The 5,931-nt window shown below is 37.4% G+C and overlaps 1 pseudogene; it reads right to left on the minus strand.

The window, feature by feature from the left end:
- Positions 1 to 3,428: 3,428 nt before the first annotated feature.
- On the minus strand, positions 3,429 to 4,825 carry LOC114307302 (G2/mitotic-specific cyclin-2 pseudogene; annotated as a pseudogene).
- Between the last annotated feature and the right edge of the window lie 1,106 nt (positions 4,826 to 5,931).

Raw genomic sequence — 5,931 nt, forward strand, 5'->3', positions numbered from 1 at the left:
ATCAATTCAGTCAGCCATATGGAACATGTTCTAACATGCATTTAAGGTAGAATAATCGAGAAATGTCTTCTTGGAAATAAAAGAAAGTGTGTATATATATATGTATCATGCAATATTTATTCCAACCAACTGCACAAACAATCTAATATGTAATTTCTTTGTCCTATAAATATATAAAGGCAATTATTAGAATATGTAGATATTATTTTTATAAAGTTGTTTTTTAAACTAAGTGTTGCGTATTAGGGGGCTATTATGAATTTTTGCCCCCGGGAAGCTCTTTTTCGAGTAGGTTTAGGGCGTATTCGGCTCTAACTCCCAACCTACGGGTCCGAATTACGTTTCGTCAATTTTCACAAGTCCTATTAGTCATGGCGAAACTGCTCGTGTGAGCCACACGGTGGTTCTGGGGCTGTTTTGAATTTTCGCCCTCGAGACGCCCTTTTTCGACTAAGTTTAGGGTGTATTCGGCTCTAACTCCCAACCTACGGGTCCGGATTACATTCCATCAGTTGTCACAAGTCCTATTTGTCATTGGAAAACTGTCTGTGTGAGCCACACGGTGGTTCTGAGGCTGTTTTGAATTTTTCCCATGAAACGCCCTTTTCCGATTAAGTTTAGGACGTATTCGGCTCGAACTCTCTACCTACGGGTCCAAATTACATTCCATCAGTTGTCACAAGTCCTATTTGTCATGGTGAAGCTATCCATGAGAGTCACACGATTGTTCGGAGGCTGTTTTGAATTTTCGCCCCCAAAAAGCTCTTTTTCAAGTAAGTTTAAGGTGTATTCCGCTCTAACTCTGGCACTACAGGTCCGAATTACGTTCCGTCAATTGTCACAAGTCTTATTTGTCATGGAGAAGCTATCCATGAGAGTCACATAGTGGATCGGGGGCTGCTTTGAATTTTCGCCTATGAAATGCCCTTTTTCGACTAAGTCTAGGGCGTATTCGGTTCTAACTCCCAACCTATGGGTCCGAATTACATTCTGTCAGTTGTCACAAGTCCTATTTGTCATGGGGCAACTGTCCGTGTGAGCCACATGGTGGTTCGGGGGCGGTTTTGAATTTTTTCTCTCGAAACGTCCTTTTTCGACTAAGTTTAGGGCGTATTCGGCTCTAACTCCCAACCTACGGGTCCGAATTACGTTCCGTCAGTTTTCACAAGTCCTATTAGTCATGGCGAAACTGCCCGTGTGATCCACACGGTAGTTCGGGGACTGTTTTGAATTTTCGCCCCCGAGACGCCCTTTTTCGACTAAGTTTAGGGCATATTCGGCTCTAACTCTCAACCTACGGGTCCGGATTACATTCCGTCAGTTGTCACAAGTCCTATTTGTCATTGGGAAACTGTCCGTGTGAGCCACACGGTGGTTCCGAGGCAGTTTTGAATTTTTCCCCCCAAAACGCCCTTTTTCGACTAAGTTTAGGACGTATTCGGCTCGAACTCTCTACCTACAGGTCCAAATTACATTTCGTCAGTTGTCACAAGTCCTATTTGTCATGGGAAAGCTATCCATGAGAGTCACACGGTTGTTCGGAGGCTGTTTTGAATTTTCACCTCCAAAAAGCTCTTTTTTGAGTAAGGTTGATGAAGAAGGATATTTCTTGAACAAGAAATGATTTTGGGATGCATATAGGATCCACGTATGGTTTCACCAAAAAGAGCTACCAGGTGCACAAACCCTTTGGTGGTTTTGCACTCAATGTCACCAAAGATATTGGCATAGCTAGAAAGCCATACGAAAAAGCAATATTTATCACAACTAAGAGTGAAACCCACATGCATTTGAGCCTATTTGGGTAATAAAAACACTAAAACGGTGTTGTGATTCTCTATAATCTTTACACTTGGTCGGTCTCTGTTAGTAGTTTAGTACACATGCCAATGTCATGTCACTCAATTAAAGAATAAATATCATTAGGCAGTATTTGAATTTTGAATTTTAATAAAAATTTGTAGAAGATATTAAAAAGAGAATAAAAAGTATTAAAAATTTAGTAATTTAGTATCTCGTGTCACGTGAGTCAAGTAAACCAAAAATAACAATGCTATGATTCCAAGAAAAAAAATAATAAAAAAACTCTCCTAAATTTCACAACAATAGTCAAGATTCATTTAGAATGTGCCCCCACAACAGCAACTTTCAATATACGCTATTGATTTGAAATTCATGACAATTTTCTAGTGCTATAGACTTTTTGAACCAAAAATAGCCTATTTGCATTTTCGATTTGAAAAAAAAAAATTAAAAAAAGGAGATAGAAAGGAAAAAAAGAACGGAAAAGTAACAAATATTTAACAGATTTTGGTACCCCATGCCATGTGAGTCAATTAAACAAAAATACCTTTAGATTGTATTTGAATCTTGAATTTGTGGACAAAAAGGAAAACCAAGGGAAAAATGACAAAAATTTAATAGTTTAGTACACCATGTCATGCAAGCCAATTAAACAATAAGTATTGATAGGTTATGCTTGAATCTTGAATTCGAATAGGAATTGAGAATAGAAACGAAAATAGACGAAATTAGACAATTTTTAATTCATGCCATTTTTTTACAACACTAAATGGTGGAACAAATAAGTGGATGATCCCATAAAAAAATGTTCATATGATTATGATGTCACTAGGCAAGCGCGCTTTCTATTGCCTACCTTGCTAGCCATATCAACAAAAGATGCATTACCTCCATGTTCACTGTTAATACATATTTTTGTATTTTCAAACAATGTCACAATCAATTTAAAAAGTTGTTGAGGCATATGGATTAAGATTCACTTCGAAGATCAAGGAAAGCAGCTTACAACAAAACCTTGCGGCTTAAAAAAACAAAGGCTCGAGCCTAAGAAGCAAGGCTCTTATAAAAGACAAGCATCACACTTAGACTGGTCTTATGCCTGCAATGCATGTTTCTCAACCTAGCCTAATACAAGCAACCTATACCGATCATCATAAACTTACTTTTTAACTATCAGTCTTGCTAGTTTATTTCAACACATTAAGATACACATGTTCTACAAATCACACCACTAGTTATAGATATCCCTATTTTTACTTCTTTGCACGGTCAGTTAGAAGTTCAAATCATAACAACTTGGTAGCTAAATTAAATTTCTATGAACTTTGCACAAATAATTTGCTCCTCAAACATAGAATCCCAAAAATAGTTGTAAGACATTGGTGTCCTCATACAGCGTTTTTTTTTTTTTTTTTTTTGAAGAGAATTGGAAAAAATGTATAATCTTGAAATTATTATCGAATGGAACAGAAAAAGAGTTCAATAGATGTTCAAATTGAACATGGCAAACAACCTTGGTTGTAAGTAAACACAACCATATGGCTTCAAGCTTAAAATTTTAGTACTCATCAAATCAATTCCTAAAATGCTGAATTTTTTCAACCCCCCACTCCGGGGAACCCTGTCTCTATTGTTGTTGAGTCTCTACCAGAAAATTGGCTGGCTCACATTTTGCCGCATAACCAAACTTAGATGTATTGTACTTCCTGTGTACCCTGGTAAGTCTCCTTGTTGCTGCTTTCTGATGGAAGCTTACTATCAGTTTCGAGCATTCTAAGAGCTGATCTTCTGAGTAGGTAGTGTGCCACTCGCAGGTTTTACTCCATTGCTTAAACCCGTAGAGTGTACATTGAGTAGTGTAGATCGCTACAGCAGCCAAGAAAGATGGCGCGAACTTGAGTGTCTCATACTCCACAAGGCAGAGCTTCATCAGAAGAAAGATAAAAGCTCAAGCTTCCTGTTGGATTGAGCAGCCTTAAAGTATCTTCTCATAAAAACATATGGGGTTGGAATTGACATGTGGAACTATAATGTATTAAGCATTAATCTCTCCATTTCAAGAACTTCTTTCCTAGCGTAGGCCTTATCTGAAATGAAAAGCAAATCATCCACAACAGGTACTAAAACTTCCTCATATTTGCACGCTAAGAGCATTGCGACCAAACCAACCAACTACAGCTTCTTTCGCGCCACTCCTTGCTGAGCTAAAAACCGATCTGTAATATTAACAGTCAGAAATAGCATCTCGTCCCTCAGTTCAAACTTGTGGTGTACCTCAATAAGCCAGTCAATTAGTATTGCCCTCATTTTCTCATTGATGTCAGATTGTTGTGACATGTAGCTCGATGAAACACCGCTACAACTCTCCATTTTTCTATAGTAGGCATACACATCGTGAACATAGTCGACTACTGCTAGTGGATTCTTGGCGTCGCAGCTGTCAATATCCATAACGGGCTCTTCAAATATATCTTTCATTTCAATTTCCATCTGTTCCTCTTCATCCGGGACTGCTTCCATTGTTCCAAGGACATTGGAACTGGGGGGTCTGTAGCTGCCTTATGTTCCGCATCTATTACTGGACAATCTTCCCAGACTCTGAAGCTTTGAACAGATGATGAATCGGGTTTCTTAGTTTTCTCTAGACAATTTTGTTGTGTGCTCGCAATCTGTGCCGCAAATTTCCTTGTGATTGGTTTATGAGCTGGATGAGGGGGTAACTTATCACAAATTTCATGGGTTTCTAACAAGACTTCCTTGTTGACAACACAAGGGTAAGGATGAGCTCGAGCTAAATTTTGATTAATCATGCTTACGGCTCCACGGTTGGGCCTAATCTCCACCACAAACCTTCTGCTACTCATTTCTTGTAAGTTTATGGGTTTAATCAAAGTGGGGGTTGTTCTTGTTCTCATCAGATATAACCATTTTCTTTGGTTAAATTACCTGAAAATATAGATCTCTCCCTCTTCAACAACCACACAACCTACTACCTATCAAACACCTCACAATGTAACTAGCCTAAGAGTATCTAAAAAACCCTAAATCTACAGACACAGCTTCTCCCTCATATAGTGTTAAAAATCTCATCATTTCATAACTTTTATTCTATTGTTAATACCTTGTAGATTTTCTAATTTAGGCCTTAGTCCTATCAAATTTTGGCATTTCATCGTCTCCAAGGTAACTCATAAACCATTTTAGAGCATCTCCAAACTTTCACCAATTTTTTCAACTAACTTGATTTCAAATTTGAGTTAAAAAAACTTGATTTTATATGAACTACTCAAATCCTTTCATTAAAATCTTTTTAAAAACCTTCCTCTTATCCAAAATTCCCCTTTTCATCAAATTTGATCAAGAAAACCCATCTCCAATGCTTCATTTTTTTTTCCCATCAAATTCAGATTTACTTTATTGGTTCTCAATTTGCTAAAAAAAAATAACTCTCCCTTCATGAGATTTGATGAAACAATTAGAGATAATTTTTTAACACTTTTGATGAAAAAAACAAAAATAACTAAATGGGCATTCAACTAAGTCACAGTAACATCAAAATATCCATTCGTTTCTCACTTTCCACAATTCCCAAACAATTGCTAAAGGTAATACATCCCAAACCACCGTAATTTTCTTTCTAATAGGAAAAACAAGCTACCACAAGAGTAATTGTTACAAACATAAACAGATTTCAATAAACAAATAAAAAATTACAGTCTTATATCAGTTATATGAGTACAAAATTCAATTACCCACACATCAGATTTCACACACTCAAGCCAAATTTCAAGTATATATATATATATATATGAACTCAAAACAACTACCAAAGCAAACAAACATCAAAAACCTAAACCGATTCAATTCATATGTTCCTAATTTTATAAACCAGCCTCGTGAGTTCACAATGGTGAAAGGGGCAGTTTCGAAGAAGGGGATTTCAGTCTAGGGTTTCATAGAATGGAGATGGAGAAAGGGAGAGAAATAAGTTACAGCGAGAGAGAGAGAGAGAGAGAGAGAGAGAGAGAGATACCTTGAGGCGAAGTGGAGGGCACGCTATGTTCGCGGGATAGTCTTCGAGGGCAAAGAAGAGCTTCCAAGTCGTGTCTGAAGAAAGCTCCGGAGTCG

Source organism: Camellia sinensis, chromosome 7 (assembly GCF_055761805.1).
Source record: "Camellia sinensis isolate YWXY chromosome 7, ASM5576180v1, whole genome shotgun sequence".
Lineage (NCBI taxonomy): Eukaryota > Viridiplantae > Streptophyta > Magnoliopsida > Ericales > Theaceae > Camellia > Camellia sinensis.